Below are 23,458 nucleotides of genomic sequence, written 5' to 3'. Positions count from 1 at the left end.
ATGCATATCTTAATTTGATCCTCCAGTTGTAGCATGATTTTTACTGCAGAGCAAGAAATGCAAACATGAAGTTTATTCAAGGTTTAGAAAACATTGTACATTTTGAATATACATAACATGTCACATATCCTGTTGCTGAGGTAATGTTGTCATGTTGTGTGATACTGCCAACAGTTCAAATGTGTGATTTGTTGTTACACAAGTGCATGCCAAATGACAAGATGTTCTTTCCCATACCGGGAGTTGAACCCAGGACACCTGGGTGAAAACCAGGTATCCTAACCGCTAGACCATATGGGAACACACTTACTAAAGAAAAACATCACAGACAAATCTATAAATGTTGAAATTATTCCTGTTGTAATTAAAAAGTCCATCTTTTTTCTCAGAGATGTTGGGGAAAAGTGCCATAGAAAATGTGTCTAAAATGTGTTTAAGCAAGAACAGCCAGACACACTGAAAAGTAAAGAGTATTTTTCCCAGCTTGATTTTGGTCAACTAAATATGTCTTCGAGCCAGCCAGGAGTCAAACCTAGAATCTTTTTATCCGTAGTCAGACACGTTATCCATTGCGCCACTGGCCCCATATTAAAGCTAAAGTCATTTCACACCTAGACCAGTGTTCACATTCTCAGCGTCTGTCACCGACAAATTTCCTTGGTTTTCTGTTACAGATGCATATCTTAATTTGATCCTCCAGTAGCAGATTTACTGCAAGAAATGCAAACATGAAGTTTATTCAAGGTTTAGAAAACATTGTACATTTTGAATATACATAACATGTCACATATCCTGTTGCTGAGGGAATGTTGCCATGTTGTGTGATACTGCCACCAGTTCAAATGTGTGATTTGTTGTTACACAAGTGCATGCCAAATGACAAGATGTTCTTTCCCATACCGGGAGTTGAACCCAGGCGAAAACCAGGCATCCTAACCGTTAGACCATATGGGAAGACACTTACGTAAGAAAAACATCACAGACAAATCTATAAATGTTGAAATTATGACTGTTGTAATTAAAAACTCCATCTTTTTTCTCAGAGATGTTGGGGAAAAGTCCCATATAAAATCTGTCTAAAATGTGTTTAAGCGAGGACAGCCAGACACACTGAAAAGTAAAGAGTATTTTTCCCAGCTTGATTTTGGTCAACTAAATATGTCTTCGAGCCAGCCAGGAGTCAAACCTAGAATCTTCTGATCCGTAGTCAGACACATTATCCATTGGGCCAAGGCCCCTTATTAAAGCCAAAGTCAGGTCACACCTAGACCAGTGTTCACATTCTCAGCTTCTGTCAGAGACAAGGTTCCTTGGTTTTCTGTTACAGATGCATATCTTAATTTGATCCTCCTTTTGTTGCATGAATTTTACTGCAGAGCAAGAAATGCAATCATGAAGTGTATTCAACATTTAAAAAGCCTTGTGAATGTTGAATCTACATAACATGTCACATTTCCTGTTGCTGAGGGAAAATTGTTGTGTTGTGTGATACTGCTGCCAGTTAAAATGTGGTATCTGTTAATACACATGTGCATGCCAAATGACAAGATGTTCTTTCCCATACCGGGAGTCGAAAACAGGCCACCTGGGTGAAAACCAGGAATCGTAACCGCTAGACCATATGGGAAGGGATTTAATAATAAAAAAATCATCAAAGACAAATCTATAAATGTTGAAATTATGCCTGTTGTAAATAAAAGCTCCTTCTTTTTTCTCAGAGATGTTGGGGAACAGTCCCATATAAAATCTGTCTAAAATGTGTTTAAGCGAGAACAGCCAGACAAACCGAAGAGTATTTTTCCCAGCTTGATTTTGGTCAAATAAATATGTCTTCGAGCCAGCCAGGAGTCGAACCTAGAATCTTCTGATCCGTAGTCAGACACGTTATCCATTGCGCCACTGGCCCCATATTAAAGCTAAAGTCATTTCACACCTAGACCAGTGTTCACATTCTCAGCGTCTGTCACCGACAAGGTTCCTTGGTTTTCTGTTACAGATGCATATCTTAATTTGATCCTCCAGTTGTAGCATGATTTTTACTGCAGAGCAAGAAATGCAAACATGAAGTTTATTCAAGGTTTAGAAAACATTGTACATTTTGAATATACATAACATGTCAGATATCCTGTTGCTGAGGGAATGTTGTCATGTTGTGTGATACTGCCACCAGTTCAAATGTGTGATTTGTTGTTACACAAGTGCATGCCAAATGACAAGATGTTCTTTCCCATACCGGGAGTTGAACCCAGGCCACCTGGGTGAAAACCAGGAATCCTAACCGCTAGACCATATGGGAACACACTTACTTAAGAAAAACATCACAGACAAATCTATAAATGTTGAAATTATGCCTGTTGTAATGAACCTGTTTGGGATAGGGGGCAGTATTGAGAATTTTGGAAAAAATATGTGCCCATTTTTAACTGCCTCCTACACCAACTCAGAAGCTAGAATATGCATATTATTGTTCAGGTTTGGATAGAAAACACTCTGAATTTTCTAAAACTGTTTGAATGGTGTCTGTGAGTATAACAGAACTCCTATGGCAGGCAAAAGCCTGACAAGGTTTCATGCAGGAAGTACCCTGTCTGACACGGAGTCGTGCGTCTTGCATCTGTTTATTGAAAAGTAAGGATCTTAGCTGTAACGTGACAATTCCCAGGGCTCCGATAGGCTCTCAGAACCCGGGAAATACCTGAAGGTTGACGAGGCAGCCTCAGGCTGAAACACATTATCACCTTTGGTAAGTGGCGGATCAGAGGACCTTTGAATGAGGCGCGTGCACGATTCGCTCCTGAGGAGAAATTTAATTTGGCTGTTTAGGCTCAATGCATATTCCCGGTCGGAATATTATCGCTTTTCTACGAGATAAATGGCATAAAAATTGGTTTTAAACAGCGGTTGACATGCTTCGAAGTACGGTAATGGAATATTTAGACATTTTTTGTCACGCCAATGCGCCATGCGCGAGACCGTGATGTAGCATTCTGATAGTGTCTAGAACTCACGAACAAAACGTCGCTGTTTGGATATAACGATGGATTATTTGGGACCAAACCAACATTTGTTATTGAAGTAGAAGTCCTGGCAGTGTATTCTGACGAAGAACAAGCAAGGTAAGAACATTTTTCTTATAGGAAATGTGATTTTGGTGGAGGCTGACCTGGGTGGGTGTCTAAATAGCTAGCCCTGTGATGCCGGGCTATGTACTTAGATTATTGCAAAATGTGCTTCATCCGAAAAGCTATTTTAAAATCGGACATATCGAGTGCATAGAGGAGTAATATATCTATAATTCTTAAAATAATTGTTATGCTTTTTGTGAACGTTTATCGTGAGTAATTTAGCAAACTGTTAGTAAATTCCCCGGAAGTTTGCGGGGGTTATGCTTTTTCTGAACGTCACATGCTAATGTAAAAACCTGTTTTTTTATATAAATATGAACTTGATTGAACAGACATGCATGTATTGTATAACACAATGTCCTAGGTGTGTCATCTGATGAAGATCATAAAAGGTTAGTGCTGCATTTAGCTGTGGTTTGGGTTTATGTGACATGATATGCTAGCTTGAAAAATGGGTGTCTGATTATTTCTGGCTGGGCACTCTGCTGACATAATCTAATGTTTTGCTTTCGTTGTAAAGCCTTTTTGAAATCGGACAGTGGGGTTAGATTAACGAGATTCTTGTCTTTAAATAGCTGTAAAATAGTCATACGTTTGAGAAATTGAAGTAATAGTATTTCTAACGATTCGAAAATCGCGCCACAGGATTTCAGTGGCTGTTACGTAGGTGGGACGAGTTCGTCCCACATGCGCCAGAGAGGTTAAAAACTCCATCTTTTTTCTCAGAGATGTTGGGGAAAAGTCCCATATAAAATCTGTCTAAAATGTGTTTAAGCGAGGACAGCCAGAATCACTGAAAAGTAAAGAGTATTTTTCCCAGCTTGATTTTGGTCAACTAAATATGTCTTCGAGCCAGCCAGGAGCCAAACCTAGAATCTTCTGATCCGTAGTCAGACACATTATCCATTGGGCCAAGGCCCCATATCAAAGCCAAAGTCAGGTCACACCTAGACCAGTGTTCACATTCTCAGCGTCTGTCAGAGACAAGGTTCCTTGGTTTTCTGTTACAGATGCATATCTTAATTTGATCCTCCTTTTGTTGCATGAATTTTACTGCAGAGCAAGAAATGCAATCATGAAGTGTATTCAACATTTAAAAAGACTTGTGAATCTTGAATCTACATAACATGTCACATTTCCTGTTGCTGAGGGAATATTGTTGTGTTGTGTGATACTGCAGCCAGTTAAAATGTGGTATCTGTTGTTACACATGTGCATGCCAAATGACAAGATGTTCTTTCCCATAGCGGGAGTCGAAAACAGGCCACCTGGGTGAAAACCAGGTATCCTAACCGCTAGACCCTATGGGAAGACACTTACTTAAAAAAACATCACAGACAAATCTATAAATGTTGAAATTATGCCTGTTGTAATTAAAAGCTCCATCTTTTTTCTCAGAGATGTTGGTGAAAAGTCCCATATAAAATCTGTCTAAAATGTGTTTAAGCTAGAACAGCCAGACAAACTGAAGAGTATTTTTCCCAGCTTGATTTTGAACAAATAAATATGTCTTCGAGCCAGCCAGGAGTCGAACCTAGAATTTTCTGATCCGTAGTCAGACACGTTATCCATTGCGCCACTGGCCCCATATTAAAGCTAAAGTCATTTCACACCTAGACCAGTGTTTACATTCTCAGCGTTTGTCACCGACAAGGTGCCTTGGTTTTCTGTTACAGATGCATATCTTAATTTGATCCTCCAGTTGTAGCATGATTTTTACTGCAGAGCAAGAAATGCAAACATGAAGTTTATTCAAGGTTTAGAAAACATTGTACATTTTGAATATACAAGGTTCCTTGGTTTTCTGTTACAGATGCATATCTTAATTTGATCCTCCAGTTGTAGCTCAATTTTTACTGCAGAGCAAGAAATGCAAACATGAAGTTTATTCAAGGTTTAGAAAACATTGTACATTTTGAATATACAAGGTTCCTTGGTTTTCTGTTATAGATGCATATCTTAATTTGATCCTCCAGTTGTAGCTCGATTTTTACTGCAGAGCAAGAAATGCAAACATGAAGTTTATTCAAGGTTTAGAAAACATTGTACATTTTGAATATACAAGGTTCCTTGGTTTTCTGTTATAGATGCATATCTTAATTTGATCCTCCAGTTGTAGCTCGATTTTTACTGCAGAGCAAGAAATGCAAACATGAAGTTTATTCAAGGTTTAGGAAATATTGTACATTTTGAATATACATAACATGTCACATATCCTGTTGCTGAGGTAATGTTGTCATGTTGTGTGATACTGCCACCAGTTCAAATGTGTGATTTGTTGTTACACAAGTGCATGCCAAATGACAAGATGTTCTTTCCCATACCGGGAGTTGCACCCAGGCTACCTGGGTGAAAACCAGGTATCCTAACTGCTAGACCATATGGGAAGACACTTACGTAAGAAAAACATCACAGACAAATCTATAAATGTTGAAATTATGCCTGTTGTAATTAAAAACTCCATCTTTTTTCTCAGAGATGTTGGGGAAAAGTCCCATATAAAATCTGTCTAAAATGTGTTTAAGCGAGGACAGCCAGACACACTGAAAAGTAAATAATATTTTTCCCAGCTTTATTTTGGTCAACTAAATATGTCTTCGAGCCAGCCAGGAGCCAAACCTAGAATTTCTGATCCGTAGTCAGACACATTATCCATTGGGCCAAGGCCCAATATCAAAGCCAAAGTCAGGTCACACCTAGACCAGTGTTCACATTCTCAGCGTCTGTCAGAGACAAGGTTCCTTGGTTTTCTGTTACAGATGCATATCTTAATTTGATCCTCCAGTTGTAGCATGATTTTTACTGCAGAGCAAGAAATGCAATCATGAAGTGTATTCAACATTTAAAAAGCCTTGTGAATGTTGAATCTACATAACATGTCACATTTCCTGTTGCTGAGGGAATATTGTTGTGTTGTGTGATACTGCTGCCAGTTAAAATGTGGTATCTGTTGTTACACATGTGCATGCCAAATGACAAGATGTTCTTTCCCATACCGGGAGTCGAAAACAGGCCACCTGGGTGAAAACCAGGAATCGTAACCGCTAGACCATATTTGAAGGGATTTAATAATAAAAAAATCATCAAAGACAAATCTATAAATGTTGAAATTATGCCTGTTGTAATTAAAAGCTCCATCTTTTTTCTCAGAGATGTTGGGGAAAAGTCCCAAATAAAATCTGTCTAAAATGTGTTTAAGCGAGAACAGCCAGACAAACTGAAGATTATTTTTCCCAGCTTGATTTTGGTCAAATAAATATGTCTTCGAGCCAGACAGGAGTCGAACCTAGAATCTTCTGATCCATAGTCAGACACGTTATCGATTGCGCCACTGGCCCCATATTAAAGCTAAAGTCATTTCACACCTAGACCAGTGTTCACATTCTCAGCGTTTGTCACCGACAAGGTTCCTTGGTTTTCTGTTACAGATGCATATCTTAATTTGATCCTCCAGTTGTAGCATGATTTTTACTGCAGAGCAAGAAATGCAAACATGAAGTTTATTCAAGGTTTAGAAAACATTGTACATTTTGAATATACAAGGTTCCTTGGTTTTCTGTTACAGATGCATATCTTAATTTGATCCTCCAGTTGTAGCATGATTTTTACTGCAGAGCAAGAAATGCAAACATGAAGTTTATTCAAGGTTTAGGAAACATTGTACATTTTGAATCTATATGACATGTCACATATCCTGTTGCTGAGGGAATGTTGTCATGTTGTGTGATACTGCCACCAGTTCAAATGTGTGATTTGTTGTTACACAAGTGCATGCCAAATGACAAGATGTTCTTTCCCATACCAGGAGTTGAACCCAGGCCACCTGGGTGAAAAAAAGGTATCCTAACCGCTAGACCATATGGGAAGACACTTACTTAAGAAAAACATCACAGACAAATCTATAAATGTTGAAATTATGCCTGTTGTAAATAAAAACTCCATCTTTTTTCTCAGAGATGTTGGGGAAAAGTCCCATATAAAATCTGTCTAAAATGTGTTTAAGCGAGAACAGAAAAACACACTGAAAAGTAAAGAGTTTTTTTCCCAGCTTGATTTTGGTCAAATAAATATGTCTTCGAGCCAGCCAGGAGTCGAACCTAGAATCTTCTGATCCGTAGTCAGACACATTATCCATTGGGCCAAGGCCCCATATTAAAGCCAAAGTCAGGTCACACCTAGACCAGTGTTCACATTCTCAGCGTCTGTCAGAGACAAGGTTCCTTGGTTTTCTGATACAGATGCATATCTTAATTTGATCCTCCTTTTGTTGCATGAATTTTACTGCAGAGCAAGAAATGCAATAATGAAGTGTATTCAACATTTAAAAAGCCTTGTGAATGTTGAATCTACATAACATGTCACATTTCCTGTTGCTGAGGGAATATGGTTGTGTTGTGTGATACTGCTGCCAGTTAAAATGTGGTGTCTGTTGTTACACATGTGCATGCCAAATGACAAGATGTTCTTTCCCATACCGGGAGTCGAAAACAGGCCACCTGGGTGAAAACCAGGAATCGTAACCGCTAGACCATATTTGAAGGGATTTAATAATAAAAAAATCATCAAAGACAAATCTATAAATGTTGAAATTATGCCTGTTGTAATTAAAAGCTCCATCTTTTTTCTCAGAGATGTAGGGGAAAAGTCCCATATAAAATCTGTCTAAAATGTGTTTAAGCGAGAACAGCCAGACAAACTGATGAGTATTTTTCCCAGCTTGATTTTGGTCAAACAAATACGTCTTCGAGCCAGCCAGGAGTCGAACCTAGAATCTTCTGATCCGTAGTCAGACACGTTATCCATTGCGCCACTGGCCCCAAATTAAAGCAAAAGTCATTTCACACCTAGACCAGTGTTCACATTCTCAGCATCTGTCACCGACAAGGTTCCTTGGTTTTCTGTTACAGATGCATATCTTAATTTGATCCTCCAGTTGTAGCATGATTTTTACTGCAGAGCAAGAAATGCAAACATGAATTTTATTCAAGGTTTAGGAAACATTGTAAATTTTGAATCTATATGACATGTCACATATCCTGTTGCTGAGGGAATGTTGTCATGTTGTGTGATACTGCCACCAGTTCAAATGTGTGATTTGTTGTTACACAAGTGCATGCCAAATGACAAGATGTTCTTTCCCATACCGGGAGTTGAACCCAGGCAAAAACCAGGCATCCTAACCGCTAGACCATATGGGAAGACACTTACGTAAGAAAAACATCACAGACAAATCTATAAATGTTGAAATTATGCCTGTTGTAATTAAAAAGTCCATCTTTTTTCTCAGAGATGTTGGGGAAAAGTCCCATAGAAAATGTGTCTAAAATGTGTTTAAGCAAGAACAGCCAGACACACTGAAAAGTAAAGAGTATTTTTCCCAGCTTGATTTTGGTCAACTAAATATGTCTTTGAGCCAGCCAGGAGTCAAACCTAGAATCTTCTGATCTGTAGTCAGACACATTATCCATTGGGCCAAGGCCCCACATCAAAGCCAAAGTCAGGTCACACCTAGACCAGTGTTCACATTCTCAGCTTCTGTCAGAGACAAGGTTCCTTGGTTTTCTGATACAGATGCATATCTTAATTTGATCCTCCTTTTGTTGCATGAATTTTACTGCAGAGCAAGAAATGCAATCATGAAGTTTATTCAACATTTAAAAAGCCTTGTGAATGTTGAATCTACATAACATGTCACATTTCCTGTTGCTGAGGGAATATTGTTGTGTTGTGTGATACTGCTGCCAGTTAAAATGTGGTATCTGTTGTTACACATGTGCATGCCAAATGACAAGATGTTCTTTCCCATACCGGGAGTCGAAAACAGGCCACCTGGGTGAAAACCAGGAATCGTAACCGCTAGACCATATGGGAAGGGATTTAATAATAACAAAAATCATCAAAGACAAATCTATAAATGTTGAAATTATGCCTCTTGTAAATAAAAGCTCCATCTTTTTTCTCAGAGATGTTGGGGAACAGTCCCATATAAAATCTGTCTAAAATGTGTTTAAGCGAGAACAGCCAGACAAACTGAAGGGTATTTTTCCCAGCTTGATTTTGGTCAAATAAATATGTCTTCAAGCCAGCCAGGAGTCGAACCTAGAATCTTCTGATCCGTAGTCAGACACGTTATCCATTGCGCCACTGGCCCCATATTAAAGCTAAAGTCATTTCACACCTAGACCAGTGTTCACATTCTCAGCGTCTGTCACCGACAAGGTTCCTTGGTTTTCTGTTACAGATGCATATCTTAATTTGATCCTCCAGTTGTAGCATGATTTTTACTGCAGAGCAAGAAATGCAAACATGAAGTTTATTCAAGGTTTAGAAAACATTGTACATTTTGAATATACATAAAATGTCACATATCCTGTTGCTGAGGGAATGTTGTCATGTTGTGTGATACTGCCACCAGTTCAAATGTGTGATTTGTTGTTACACAAGTGCATGCCAAATGACAAGATGTTCTTTCCCATACCGGGAGTTGAACCCAGGCAAAAACCAGGCATCCTAACCGCTAGACCATATGGGAAGACACTTACGTAAGAAAAACATCACAGACAAATCTATAAATGTTGAAATTATGCCTGTTGTAATTAAAAAGTCCATCTTTTTTCTCAGAGATGTTGGGGAAAAGTCCCATAGAAAATGTGTCTAAAATGTGTTTAAGCAAGAACAGCCAGACACACAGAAAAGTAAAGAGTATTTTTCCCAGCTTGATTTTGGTCAACTAAATATGTCTTCGAGCCAGCCAGGAGTCAAACCTAGAATCTTCTGATCCGTAGTCAGACACATTATCCATTGGGCCAAGGCCCCATATCAAAGCCAAAGTCAGGTCACACCTAGACCAGTGTTCACATTCTCAGCTTCTGTCAGAGACAAGGTTCCTTAGTTTTCTGATACAGATGCATATCTTAATTTGATCCTCCTTTTGTTGCATGAATTTTACTGCAGAGCAAGAAATGCAATCATGAAGTTTATTCAACATTTAAAAAGCCTTGTGAATGTTGAATCTACATAACATGTCACATTTCCTGTTGCTGAGGGAATATTGTTGTGTTGTGTGATACTGCTGCCAGTTAAAATGTGGTATCTGTTGTTACACATGTGCATGCCAAATGACAAGATGTTCTTTCCCATACCGGGAGTCGAAAACAGGCCACCTGGGTGAAAACCAGGAATCGTAACCGCTAGACCATATGAGAAGGGATTTAATAATAAAAAAATCATCAAGGACAAATCTATAAATTTTGAAATTATGCCTGTTGTAAATAAAAGCTCCATCTTTTTTTCTCAGAGATGTTGGGGAACAGTCCCATATAAAATCTGTCTAAAATGTGTTTAAGCGCGAACAGCCAGACAAACTGAAGAGTATTTTTCCCAGCTTGATTTTGGTCAAATAAATATGTCTTTGACCCAGCCAGGAGTCGAACCTAGAATCTTTGATCCGTAGTCAGACACGTTATCCATTGCGCCACTGGCCCCATATTAAAGCTAAAGTCATTTCACACCTAGACCAGTGTTCACATTCTCAGCGTCTGTCACCGACAAGGTTCCTTGGTTTTCTGTTACAGATGCATATCTTAATTTGATCCTCCAGTTGTAGCATGATTTTTACTGCAGAGCAAGAAATGCAAACATGAAGTTTATTCAAGGTTTAGAAAACATTGTACATTTTGAATATACATAAAATGTCACATATCCTGTTGCTGAGGGAATGTTGTCATGTTGTGTGATACTGCCACCAGTTCAAATGTGTGATTTGTTGTTACACAAGTGCATGCCAAATGACAAGATGTTCTTTCCCATACCGGGAGTTGAACCCAGGCGAAAACCAGGTATCCTAACCGCTAGACCATATGGGAAGACACTTACGTAAGAAAAACATCACAGACAAATCTATAAATGTTGAAATTATGCCTGTTGTAATTAAAAAGTCCATCTTTTTTCTCAGAGATGTTGGGGAAAAGTCCCATAGAAAATGTGTCTAAAATGTGTTTAAGCAAGAACAGCCAGACACACTGAAAAGTAAAGAGTATTTTTCCCAGCTTGATTTTGGTCAACTAAATATGTCTTTGAGCCAGCCAGGAGTCAAACCTAGAATCTTCTGATCCGTAGTCTGACACATTATCCATTGGGCCAAGGCCCCATATCAAAGCCAAAGTCAGGTCACACCTAGACCAGTGTTCACATTCTCAGCTTCTGTCAGAGACAAGGTTCCTTGGTTTTCTGATACAGATGCATATCTTAATTTGATCCTCCTTTTGTTGCATGAATTTTACTGCAGAGCAAGAAATGCAATCATGAAGTTTATTCAACATTTAAAAAGCCTTGTGAATGTTGAATCTACATAACATGTCACATTTCCTGTTGCTGAGGGAATATTGTTGTGTTGTGTGATACTGCTGCCAGTTAAAATGTGGTATCTGTTGTTACACATGTGCATGCCAAATGACAAGATGTTCTTTCCCATACCGGGAGTCGAAAACAGGCCACCTGGGTGAAAACCAGGAATCGTAACCGCTAGACCATATGAGAAGGGATTTAATAATAAAAAAATCATCAAGGACAAATCTATAAATGTTGAAATTATGCCTGTTGTAAATAAAAGCTCCATCTTTTTTTCTCAGAGATGTTGGGGAACAGTCCCATATAAAATCTGTCTAAAATGTGTTTAAGCGAGAACAGTCATTCAAACTGAAGAGTATTTTTCCCAGCTTGATTTTGGTCAAATAAATATGTCTTCGAGCCAGCCAGGAGTCGAACCTAGAATCTTCTGATCCGTAGTCAGACACGTTATCCATTGCGCCACTGGCCCCATATTAAAGCTAAAGTCATTTCACACCTAGACCAGTGTTCACATTCTCAGCGTCTGTCACTGACAAGGTTCCTTGGTTTTCTGTTACAGATGCATATCTTAATTTGATCCTCCAGTTGTAGCATGATTTTTACTGCAGAGCAAGAAATGCAAACATGAAGTTTATTCAAGGTTTAGAAAACATTGTACATTTTGAATATACATAACATGTCACATATCCTGTTGCTGAGGGAATGTTATCATGTTGTGTGATACTGCCACCAGTTCAAATGTGTGATTTGTTGTTACACAAGTGCATGCCAAATGACAAGATGTTCTTTCCCATACCGGGAGTTGAACCCAGGCAAAAACCAGGCATCCTAACCGCTAGACCATATGGGAAGACACTTACGTAAGAAAAACATCACAGACAAATCTATAAATGTTGAAATTATGCCTGTTGTTAAAAACTCCATCTTTTTTCTCAGAGATGTTGGGGAAAAGTCCCATATAAAATCTGTCTAAAATGTGTTTAAGCGAGGACAGCCAGACACACTGAAAAGTAAAGAGTATTTTTCCCAGCTTGATTTTGGTCAACTAAATATGTCTTCGAGCCAGCCAGGAGTCAAACCTAGAATCTTCTGATCCGTAGTCAGACACATTATCCATTGGGCCAAGGCCCCATATTAAAGCCAAAGTCAGGTCACACCTAGACCAGTGTTCACATTCTCAGCTTCTGTCAGAGACAAGGTTCCTTGGTTTTCTGATACAGATGCATATCTTAATTTGATCCTCCTTTTGTTGCATGAATTTTACTGCAGAGCAAGAAATGCAATCATGAAGTGTATTCAACATTTAAAAAGCCTTGTGAATGTTGAATCTACATAACATGTCACATTTCCTGTTGCTGAGGGAATATTGTTGTGTTGTGTTATACTGCTGCCAGTTAAAATGTGGTATCTGTTGTTACACATGTGCATGCCAAATGACAAGATGTTCTTTCCCATACCGGGAGTCGAAAACAGGCCACCTGGGTGAAAACCAGGAATCGTAACCGCTAGACCATATGAGAAGGGATTTAATAATAAAAAAATCATCAAGGACAAATCTATAAATGTTGAAATTATGCCTGTTGTAAATAAAAGCTCCATCTTTTTCTCTCAGAGATGTTGGGGAACAGTCCCATATAAAATCTGTCTAAAATGTGTTTAAGCGAGAACAGCCAGACAAACTGAAGAGTATTTTTCCCAGCTTGATTTTGGTCAAATAAATATGTCTTCGAGCCAGCCAGGAGTCGAACCTAGAATCTTCTGCTCCATAGTCAGACATGTTATCCATTGCGCCACTGGCCCCATATTAAAGCTAAAGTCATTTCAAACCTAGATCAGTGTTCACATTCTCAGCGTCTGTCACCGACAAGGTTCCTTGGTTTTCTGTTACAGATGCATATCTTAATTTGATCCTCCAGTTGTAGCATGATTTTTACTGCAGAGCAAGAAATGCAAACATGAAGTTTATTCAAGGTTTAGAAAACATTGTACATTTTGAATATACATAACATGTCACATATCCTGTTGCTGAGGGAATGTTATCATGTTGTGTGATACTGCCACCAGTTCAAATGTGTGATTTGTTGTTACACAAGTGCATGCCAAATGACAAGATGTTCTTTCCCATACCGGGAGTTGAACCCAGGCGAAAACCAGGCATCCTAACCGCTAGACCATATGGGAAGACACTTACGTAAGAAAAACATCACAGACAAATCTATAAATGTTGAAATTATGCCTGTTGTAATTAAAAAGTCCATATTTTTTCTCAGAGATGTTGGGGAAAAGTCCCATAGAAAATGTGTCTAAAATGTGTTTAAGCAAGAACAGCCAGACACACTGAAAAGTAAAGAGTATTTTTCCCAGCTTGATTTTGGTCAACTAAATATGTCTTCGAGCCAGCCAGGAGTCAAACCTAGAATCTTCTGATCCGTAGTCAGACACATTATCCATTGGGCCAAGGCCCCATATTAAAGCCAAAGTCAGGTCACACCTAGACCAGTGTTCACATTCTCAGCTTCTGTCAGAGACAAGGTTCCTTGGTTTTCTGATACAGATGCATATCTTAATTTGATCCTCCTTTTGTTGCATGAATTTTACTGCAGAGCAAGAAATGCAAACATGAAGTTTATTCAAGGTTTAGAAAACATTGTACATTTTGAATATACATAACATGTCACATGTCCTGTTGCTGAGGGAATGTTGTCATGTGGTGTGATACTGCCACCAGTTCAAATGTGTGATTTGTTGTTACACAAGTGCATGCCAAATGACAAGATGTTCTTTCCCATACCGGGAGTTGAACTCGGGCCAACTGGGTGAAAACCAGGCATCCTAACCACTAGACCATATGGGAAGACACTTACGTAAGAAAAACATCACAGACAAATCTATAAATGTTGAAATTATGCCTGTTGTAATTAAAAAGTCCATCTTTTTTCTCAGAGATGTTGGGGAAAAGTCCCATAGAAAATGTGTCTAAAATGTGTTTAAGCAAGAACAGCCAGACACACTGAAAAGTAAAGAGTATTTTTCCCAGCTTGATTTTGGTCAACTAAATATGTCTTCGAGCCAGCCAGGAGTCAAACCTAGAATCTTCTGATCCGTAGTCAGACACATTATCCATTGGGCCAAGGCCCCATATCAAAGCCAAAGTCAGGTCACACCTAGACCAGTGTTCACATTCTCAGCTTCTGTCAGAGACAAGGTTCCTTGGTTTTCTGATACAGATGCATATCTTAATTTGATCCTCCTTTTGTTGCATGAATTTTACTGCAGAGCAAGAAATGCAATCATGAAGTTTATTCAACATTTAAAAAGCCTTGTGAATGTTGAATCTACATAACATGTCACATTTCCTGTTGCTGAGGGAATATTGTTGTGTTGTGTGATACTGCTGCCAGTTAAAATGTGGTATCTGTTGTTACACATGTGCATGCCAAATGACAAGATGTTCTTTCCCATACCGGGAGTCGAAAACAGGCCACGTGGGTGAAAACCAGGAATCGTAACCGCTAGACCATATGGGAAGGGATTTAATAATAAAAAAATCATCAAGGACAAATCTATAAATGTTGAAATTATGCCTGTTGTAAATAAAAGCTCCATCTTTTTTTCTCAGAGATGTTGGGGAACAGTCCCATATAAAATCTGTCTAAAATGTGTTTAAGCGAGAACAGCCAGACAAACTGAAGAGTATTTTTCCCAGCTTGATTTTGGTCAAATAAAGATGTCTTCGAGCCAGGCAGGAGTCGAACCTAGAATCTTCTGATCCGTAGTCAGACACGTTATCCATTGGGCCAAGGACCCATATTAAAGCCAAAGTCAGGTCACACCTAGACCAGTGTTCACATTCTCAGCTTCTGTCAGAGACAAGGTTCCTTGGTTTTCTGATACAGATGCATATCTTAATTTGATCCTCCTTTTGTTGCATGAATTTTACTGCAGAGCAAGAAAGGCAAACATGAAGTTTATTCAAGGTTTAGAAAACATTGTACATTTTGAATATACATAACATGTCACATATCCTGTTGCTGAGGGAATGTTGTCATGTGGTGTGATACTGCCACCAGTTCAAATGTGTGATTTGTTGTTACACAAGTGCATGCCAAATGACAAGATGTTCTTTCCCATACCGGGAGTTGAACCCGGGCAACCTGGGTGAAAACCAGGCATCCTAACCGCTAGACCATATGGGAAGACACTTACGTAAGAAAAACATCACAGACAAATCTATAAATGTTGAAATTATGCCTGTTGTAATTAAAAAGTCCATCTTTTTTCTCAGAGATGTTGGGGAAAAGTCCCATAGAAAATGTGTCTAAAATGTGTTTAAGCAAGAACAGCCAGACACACTGAAAAGTAAAGAGTATTTTTCCCAGCTTGATTTTGGTCAACTAAATATGTCTACGAGCCAGCCAGGAGTCAAACCTAGAATCTTCTGATCTGTAGTCAGACACATTATCCATTGGGCCAAGGCCCCATATCAAAGCCAAAGTCAGGTCACACCTAGACCAGTGTTCACATTCTCAGCTTCTGTCAGAGACAAGGTTCCTTGGTTTTCTGATACAGATGCATATCTTAATTTGATCCTCCTTTTGTTGCATGAATTTTACTGCAGAACAAGAAATGCAATCATGAAGTTTATTCAACATTTAAAAAGCCTTGTGAATGTTGAATCTACATAACATGTCACATTTCCTGTTGCTGAGGGAATATTGTTGTGTTGTGTGATACTGCTGCCAGTTAAAATGTGGTATCTGTTGTTACACATGTGCATGCCAAATGACAAGATGTTCTTTCCCATACCGGGAGTCGAAAACAGGCCACCTGGGTGAAAACCAGGAATCGTAACCGCTAGACCATATGGGAAGGGATTTAATAATAAAAAAATCATCAAAGACAAATCTATAAATGTTGAAATTATGCCTGTTGTAAATAAAAGCTCCATCTTTTTTCTCAGAGATGTTGGGGAACAGTCCCATATAAAATCTGTCTAAAATGTGTTTAAGCGAGAACAGCCAGACAAACTGAAGAGTATTTTTCCCAGCTTGATTTTGGTCAACTAAATATGTCTTCGAGCCAGCCAGGAGCCAAACCTAGAATCTTCTGATCTGTAGTCAGACACATTATCCATTGGGCCAAGGCCCCATATCAAAGCCAAAGTCATTTCACACCTAGACCAGTGTTCACATTCTCAGCGTCTGTCACCGACAAGGTTCCTTGGTTTTCTGTTACAGATGCATATCTTAATTTGATCCTCCAGTTGTAGCATGATTTTTACTGCAGAGCAAGAAATGCAAACATGAAGTTTATTCAAGGTTTAGAAAACATTGTACATTTTGAATATACATAACATGTCACATATCCTGTTGCTGAGGGAATGTTGTCATGTTGTGTGATACTGCCACCAGTTCAAATGTGTGATTTGTTGTTACACATGTGCATGCCAAATGACAAGATGTTCTTTCCCATACCGGGAGTTGAACCCGGGACACCTGGGTGAAAACCAGGTATCCTAACCGCTAGACCATATGGGAACACACTTACTTAAGAAAAACATCACAGACAAATCTATAAATGTTGAAATTATGCCTGTTGTAATTAAAAAGTCCATCTTTTTTCTCAGAGATGTTGGGGAAAAGTCCCATAGAAAATGTGTCTAAAATGTGTTTAAGCGAGAACAGCCAGACAAACTGAAGAGTATTTTTCCCAGCTTGATTTTGGTCAACTAAATATGTCTTCGAGCCAGCCAGGAGTCAAACCTAGAATCTTCTGATCCGTAGTCAGACACATTATCCATTGGGCCAAGGCCCCATATCAAAGCCAAAGTCAGGTCACACCTAGACCAGTGTTCACATTCTCAGCGTCTGTCAGAGACAAGGTTCCTTGGTTTTCTGATACAGATGCATATCTTAATTTGATCCTCCTTTTGTTGCATGAATTTTACTGCAGAGCAAGAAATGCAATCATGAAGTGTATTCAACATTTAAAAAGCCTTGTGAATGTTGAATCTACATAACATGTCACATTTCCTGTTGCTGAGGGAATATTGTTGTGTTGTGTGATACTGCTGCCAGTTAAAATGTGGTATCTGTTGTTACACATGTGCATGCCAAATGACAAGATGTTCTTTCCCATACCGGGAGTCGAAAACAGGCCACCTGGGTGAAAACCAGGAATCGTAACCGCTAGACCATATGGAAGGGATTTAATAGTAAGAAAAACATCACAGACAAATCTATAAATGTTGAAATTATGACTGTTGTAATTAAAAACTCCATCTTTTTTCTCAGAGATGTTGGGGAAAAGTCCCATATAAAATCTGTCTAAAATGTGTTTAAGCGTGGACAGCCAGACACACTGAAAAGTAAAGAGTATTTTTCCCAGCTTGATTTTGGTCAACTAAATATGTCTTCAAGCCAGCCAGGAGTCAAACCTAGAATCTTCTGATCCGTAGTCAGACACATTATCCATTGGGCCAAGAACCCATATTAAAGCCAAAGTCACGTCACACCTAGACCAGTGTTCACATTCTCAGCTTCTGTCAGAGACAAGGTTCCTTGGTTTTCTGATACAGATGCATATCTTAATTTGATCCTCCTTTTGTTGCATGATTTTTACTGCAGAGCAAGAAATGCAAACATGAAGTTTATTCAAGGTTTAGAAAACATTGTACATTTTGAATATACATAACATGTCACATATCCTGTTGCTGAGGGAATGTTATCATGTTGTGTGATACTGCCACCAGTTCAAATGTGTGATTTGTTGTTACACAAGTGCATGCCAAATGACAAGATGTTCTTTCCCATACCGGGAGTTGAACCCAGGCCACCTGGGTGAAAACCAGGCATCCTAACCGCTAGACCATATGGGAAGACACTTACGTAAGAAAAACATCACAGACAAATCTATAAATGTTGAAATTATGCCTGTTGTAATTAAAAAGTCCATCTTTTTTCTCAGAGATGTTGGGGAAAAGTCCCATAGAAAATGTGTCTAAAATGTGTTTAAGCAAGAACAGCCAGACACACTGAAAAGTAAAGAGTATTTTTCCCAGCTTGATTTTGGTCAACTAAATATGTCTTTGAGCCAGCCAGGAGTCAAACCTAGAATCTTCTGATCCGTAGTCAGACACATTATCCATTGTGCCAAGGCCCCATATCAAAGCCAAAGTCAGGTCACACCTAGACCAGTGTTCACATTCTCAGCTTCTGTCAGAGACAAGGTTCCTTGGTTTTCTGATACAGATGCATATCTTAATTTGATCCTCCTTTTGTTGCATGAATTTTACTGCAGAGGAAGAAATGCAATCATGAAGTGTATTCAACATTTAAAAAGCCTTGTGAATGTTGAATCTACATAACATGTCACATTTCCTGTTGCTGAGGGAATATTGTTGTGTTGTGTGATACTGCTGCCAGTTAAAATGTGGTATCTGTTGTTACACATGTGCATGCCAAATGACAAGATGTTCTTTCCCATACCGGGAGTCGAAAACAGGCCACCTGGGTGAAAACCAGGAATCGTAACCGCTAGACCATATGGGAAGGGATTTAATAATAAAAAAATCATCAAAGACAAATCTATAAATGTTGAAATTATGCCTGTTGTAAATAAAAGCTCCATCTTTTTTCTCAGAGATGTTGGGGAACAGTCCCATATAAAATCTGTCTAAAATGTGTTTAAGCGAGAACAGCCAGACAAACTGAAGAGTATTTTTCCCAGCTTGATTTTGGTCAAATAAATATGTCTTCGAGCCAGCCAGGAGTCAAACCTAGAATCTTCTGATCCGTAGTCAGACACATTATCCATTGCGCCACTGGCCCCATATTAAAGCTAAAGTCATTTCACACCTAGACCAGTGTTCACATTCTCAGCGTCTGTCACCGACAAGGTTCCTTGGTTTTCTGTTACAGATGCATATCTTAATTTGATCCTCCAGTTTGTAGCATGATTTTTACTGCAGAGCAAGAAATGCAAACATGAAGTTTATTCAAGGTTTAGAAAACATTGTACATTTTGAATATACATAACATGTCACATATCCTGTTGCTGAGTGAATGTTATCATGTTGTGTGATACTGCCACCAGTTCAAATGTGTGATTTGTTGTTACACAAGTGCATGCCAAATGACAAGATGTTCTTTCCCATACCGGGAGTTGAACCCGGGCCAACTGGGTGAAAACCAGGTATCCTAACCGCTAGACCATATGGGAACACACTTAGTTAAGAAAAACATCACAGACAAATCTATAAATGTTGAAATTATGCCTGTTGTAATTAAAAAGTCCATCTTTTTTCTCAGAGATGTTGGGGAAAAGTCCCATAGAAAATGTGTCTAAAATGTGTTTAAGCAAGAACAGCCAGACACACTGAAAAGTAAAGAGTATTTTTCCCAGCTTGATTGTGGTCAACTAAATATGTCTTCGAGCCAGCCAGGAGCCAAACTTAGAATCTTCTGATCTGTAGTCAGACACATTATCCATTGGGCCAAGGCCCCATATCAAAGCCAAAGTCAGGTCACACCTAGACCAGTGTTCACATTCTCAGCGTCTGTCAGAGACAAGGTTCCTTGGTTTTCTGTTACAGATGCATATCTTAATTTGATCCTCCTTTTGTTGCATGATTTTTACTGCAGAGCAAGAAATGCAAACATGAAGTTTATTCAAGGTTTAGAAAATATTGTACATTTTGAATATACATAACATGTCACATATCCTGTTGCTGAGTGAATGTTATCATGTTGTGTGATACTGCCACCAGTTCAAATGTGTGATTTGTTGTTACACAAGTCCATGCCAAATGACAAGATGTTCTTTCCCATACCGTGAGTTGAACCCAAGCGAAATCCAGGCATCCTAACCACTAGACCATATGGGAAGACACTTACGTAAGAAAAACATCACAGACAAATCTATAAATGTTGAAATTATGCCTGTTGTAATTAAAAAGTCCATCTTTTTTCTCAGAGATGTTGGGGAAAAGTCCCATAGAAAATGTTTCTAAAATGTGTTTAAGCAAGAACAGCCAGACACACTGAAAAGTAGAGAGTATTTTTCCCAGCTTGATTTTGGTCAACTAAATATGTCTTCGAGCCAGCCAGGAGTCAAACCTAGAATCTTCTGATCCGTAGTCAGACACATTATCCATTGGGCCAAGGCCCCATATTAAAGCCAAAGTCAGGTCACACCTAGACCAGTGTTCACATTCTCAGCTTCTGTCAGAGACAAGGTTCCTTGGTTTTCTGATACAGATGCATATCTTAATTTGATCCTCCTTTTGTTGCATGAATTTTACTGCAGAGCAAGAAATGCAATCATGAAGTGTATTCAACATTTAAAAAGCCTTGTGAATGTTGAATCTACATAACATGTCACATTTCCTGTTGCTGAGGGAATATTGTTGTGTTGTGTGATACTGCTGCCAGTTAAAATGTGGTATCTGTTGTTACACATGTGCATGCCAAATGACAAGATGTTCTTTCCCATACCGGGAGTCGAAAACAGGCCACCTGGGTGAAAACCAGGAATCGTAACCGCTAGACCATATGGGAAGGGATTTAATAATAAAAAAATCATCAAAGACAAATCTATAAATGTTGAAATTATGCCTGTTGTAAATAAAAGCTCCATATTTTTTCTCAGAGATGTTGGGGAACAGTCCCATATAAAATCTGTCTAAAATGTGTTTAAGCGAGAACAGCCAGACAAACTGAAGAGTATTTTTCCCAGCTTGATTTTGGTCAAATAAATATGTCTTCGAGCCAGCCAGGAGTCGAACCTAGAATCTTCTGATCCGTAGTCAGACACGTTATCCATTGCGCCACTGGCCCCATATTAAAGCTAAAGTCATTTCACACCTAGACCAGTGTTCACATTCTCAGCGTCTGTCACCGACAAGGTTCCTTGGTTTTCTGTTACAGATGCATATCTTAATTTGATCCTCCAGTTGTAGCATGATTTTTACTGCAGAGCAAGAAATGCAAACATGAAGTTTATTCAAGGTTTAGAAAACATTGTACATTTTGAATATACATAACATGTCACATATCCTGTTGCTGAGGGAATGTTGTCATGTTGTGTGATACTGCCACCAGTTCAAATGTGTGATTTGTTGTTACACAAGTGCATGCCAAATGACAAGATGTTCTTTCCCATACCGGGAGTTGAACCCAGGCGAAAACCAGGCATCCTAACCGCTAGACCATATGGGAAGACACTTAAGTAAGAAAAACATCACAGACAAATCTATAAATGTTGAAATTATGACTGTTGTAATTAAAAACTCCATCTTTTTTCTCAGAGATGTTGGGGAAAAGTCCCATATAAAATCTGTCTAAAATGTGTTTAAGCGAGGACAGCCAGACACACTGAAAAGTAAAGAGTATTTTTCCCAGCTTGATTTTGGTCAACTAAATATGTCTTCGAGCCAGCCAGGAGTCAAACCTAGAATCTTCTGATCCGTAGTCAGACACATTATCCATTGGGCCAAGGCCCCATATTAAAGCCAAAGTCAGGTCACACCTAGACCAGTGTTCACATTCTCAGCTTCTGTCAGAGACAAGGTTCCTTGGTTTTCTGATACAGATGCATATCTTAATTTGATCCTCCTTTTGTTGCATGATTTTACTGCAGAGCAAGAAATGCAATCATGAAGTGTATTCAACATTTAAAAAGCCTTGTGAATGTTGAATCTACATAACATGTCACATTCCTGTTGCTGAGGGAATATTGTTATGTTGTGTGATACTGCTGCCAGTTAAAATGTGGTATCTGTTGTTACACATGTGCATGCCAAATGACAAGATGTTCTTTCCCATACCGGGAGTCGAAAACAGGCCACCTGGGTGAAAACCAGGAATCGTAACCGCTAGACCATATGGGAAGGGATTTAATAATAAAAAAATCATCAAGGACAAATCTATAAATGTTGAAATTATGCCTGTTGTAAATAAAAGCTCCATCTTTTTTCTCAGAGATGTTGGGGAACAGTCCCATATAAAATCTGTCTAAAATGTGTTTAAGCGAGAACAGCCAGACAAACTGAAGAGTATTTTTCCCAGCTTGATTTTGGTCAAATAAATATGTCTTCGAGCCAGCCAGGAGTCAAACCTAGAATCTTCTGATCCGTAGTCAGACACGTTATCCATTGCGCCACTGGCCCCATATTAAAGCTAAAGTCATGTCACACCTAGACCAGTGTTCACATTCTCAGCGTCTGTCACCGACAAGGTTCCTTGGTTTTCTGTTACAGATGCATATCTTAATTTGATCCTCCAGTTGTAGCATGATTTTTACTGCAGAGCAAGAAATGCAAACATGAAGTTTATTCAAGGTTTAGAAAACATTGTACATTTTGAATATACATAACATGTCACATATCCTGTTGCTGAGGGAATGTTGTCATGTTGTGTGATACTGCCACCAGTTCAAATGTGTGATTTGTTGTTACACAAGTGCATGCCAAATGACAAGATGTTCTTTCCCATACCGGGAGTTGAACCCGGGCAACCTGGGTGAAAACCAGGCATCCTAACCGCTAGACCATATGGGAAGACACTTACGTAAGAAAAACATCACAGACAAATCTATAAATGTTGAAATTATGCCTGTTGTAATTAAAAAGTCCATCTTTTTTCTCAGAGATGTTGGGGAAAAGTCCCATAGAAAATGTGTCTAAAATGTGTTTAAGCAAGAACAGCCAGACACACTGAAAAGTAAAGAGTATTTTTCCCAGCTTGATTTTGGTCAACTAAATATGTCTTCGAGCCAGCCAGGAGTCAAACCTAGAATCTTCTGATCCGTAGTCAGACACATTATCCATTGGGCCAAGGCCCCATATCAAAGCCAAAGTCAGGTCACACCTAGACCAGTGTTCACATTCTCAGCTTCTGTCAGAGACAAGGTTCCTTGGTTTTCTGATACAGATGCATATCTTAATTTGATCCTCCTTTTGTTGCATGAATTTTACTGCAGAGCAA

General features: G+C 38.9%; 16 non-coding genes across 16 annotated transcripts; all 16 read right to left on the bottom strand.

The window, feature by feature from the left end:
• Positions 1-228: 228 nt before the first annotated feature.
• Positions 229-300, bottom strand: trnae-uuc (transfer RNA glutamic acid (anticodon UUC)). The gene has a single exon. It is a non-coding gene; the product is annotated as a tRNA-Glu (tRNA).
• Positions 301-1,833: 1,533 nt separating this feature from the next.
• Positions 1,834-1,906, bottom strand: trnar-acg (transfer RNA arginine (anticodon ACG)). Its single transcript has one exon. It is a non-coding gene; the product is annotated as a tRNA-Arg (tRNA).
• A 318-nt stretch (positions 1,907-2,224) lies between these two features.
• Positions 2,225-2,296, bottom strand: trnae-uuc (transfer RNA glutamic acid (anticodon UUC)). The gene has a single exon. It is a non-coding gene; the product is annotated as a tRNA-Glu (tRNA).
• A 2,342-nt stretch (positions 2,297-4,638) lies between these two features.
• Positions 4,639-4,711, bottom strand: trnar-acg (transfer RNA arginine (anticodon ACG)). The gene has a single exon. It is a non-coding gene; the product is annotated as a tRNA-Arg (tRNA).
• Positions 4,712-7,869: 3,158 nt separating this feature from the next.
• trnar-acg (transfer RNA arginine (anticodon ACG)) lies at positions 7,870-7,942 on the bottom strand. Its single transcript has one exon. It is a non-coding gene; the product is annotated as a tRNA-Arg (tRNA).
• A 1,261-nt stretch (positions 7,943-9,203) lies between these two features.
• trnar-acg (transfer RNA arginine (anticodon ACG)) lies at positions 9,204-9,276 on the bottom strand. Its single transcript has one exon. It is a non-coding gene; the product is annotated as a tRNA-Arg (tRNA).
• A 2,594-nt stretch (positions 9,277-11,870) lies between these two features.
• Positions 11,871-11,943, bottom strand: trnar-acg (transfer RNA arginine (anticodon ACG)). The gene has a single exon. It is a non-coding gene; the product is annotated as a tRNA-Arg (tRNA).
• Positions 11,944-13,201: 1,258 nt separating this feature from the next.
• Positions 13,202-13,274, bottom strand: trnah-aug (transfer RNA histidin (anticodon AUG)). The gene has a single exon. It is a non-coding gene; the product is annotated as a tRNA-His (tRNA).
• Positions 13,275-14,256: 982 nt separating this feature from the next.
• On the bottom strand, positions 14,257-14,328 carry trnae-uuc (transfer RNA glutamic acid (anticodon UUC)). The gene has a single exon. It is a non-coding gene; the product is annotated as a tRNA-Glu (tRNA).
• Positions 14,329-15,598: 1,270 nt separating this feature from the next.
• trnae-uuc (transfer RNA glutamic acid (anticodon UUC)) lies at positions 15,599-15,670 on the bottom strand. The gene has a single exon. It is a non-coding gene; the product is annotated as a tRNA-Glu (tRNA).
• Positions 15,671-16,939: 1,269 nt separating this feature from the next.
• trnae-uuc (transfer RNA glutamic acid (anticodon UUC)) lies at positions 16,940-17,011 on the bottom strand. The gene has a single exon. It is a non-coding gene; the product is annotated as a tRNA-Glu (tRNA).
• Positions 17,012-18,279: 1,268 nt separating this feature from the next.
• Positions 18,280-18,351, bottom strand: trnae-uuc (transfer RNA glutamic acid (anticodon UUC)). The gene has a single exon. It is a non-coding gene; the product is annotated as a tRNA-Glu (tRNA).
• Positions 18,352-19,622: 1,271 nt separating this feature from the next.
• trnae-uuc (transfer RNA glutamic acid (anticodon UUC)) lies at positions 19,623-19,694 on the bottom strand. Its single transcript has one exon. It is a non-coding gene; the product is annotated as a tRNA-Glu (tRNA).
• Positions 19,695-21,237: 1,543 nt separating this feature from the next.
• trnar-acg (transfer RNA arginine (anticodon ACG)) lies at positions 21,238-21,310 on the bottom strand. Its single transcript has one exon. It is a non-coding gene; the product is annotated as a tRNA-Arg (tRNA).
• Positions 21,311-22,568: 1,258 nt separating this feature from the next.
• Positions 22,569-22,641, bottom strand: trnar-acg (transfer RNA arginine (anticodon ACG)). The gene has a single exon. It is a non-coding gene; the product is annotated as a tRNA-Arg (tRNA).
• Positions 22,642-22,959: 318 nt separating this feature from the next.
• trnae-uuc (transfer RNA glutamic acid (anticodon UUC)) lies at positions 22,960-23,031 on the bottom strand. Its single transcript has one exon. It is a non-coding gene; the product is annotated as a tRNA-Glu (tRNA).
• Positions 23,032-23,458: the final 427 nt, after the last annotated feature.

Source organism: Salmo trutta, chromosome 14, assembly GCF_901001165.1.
Source record: "Salmo trutta chromosome 14, fSalTru1.1, whole genome shotgun sequence".
In the NCBI taxonomy this organism is placed as follows: Eukaryota; Metazoa; Chordata; class Actinopteri; order Salmoniformes; family Salmonidae; genus Salmo; species Salmo trutta.
Note: the sequence above shows the minus strand (reverse complement) of the source record. Positions and strands in the feature narration are given on the sequence as shown.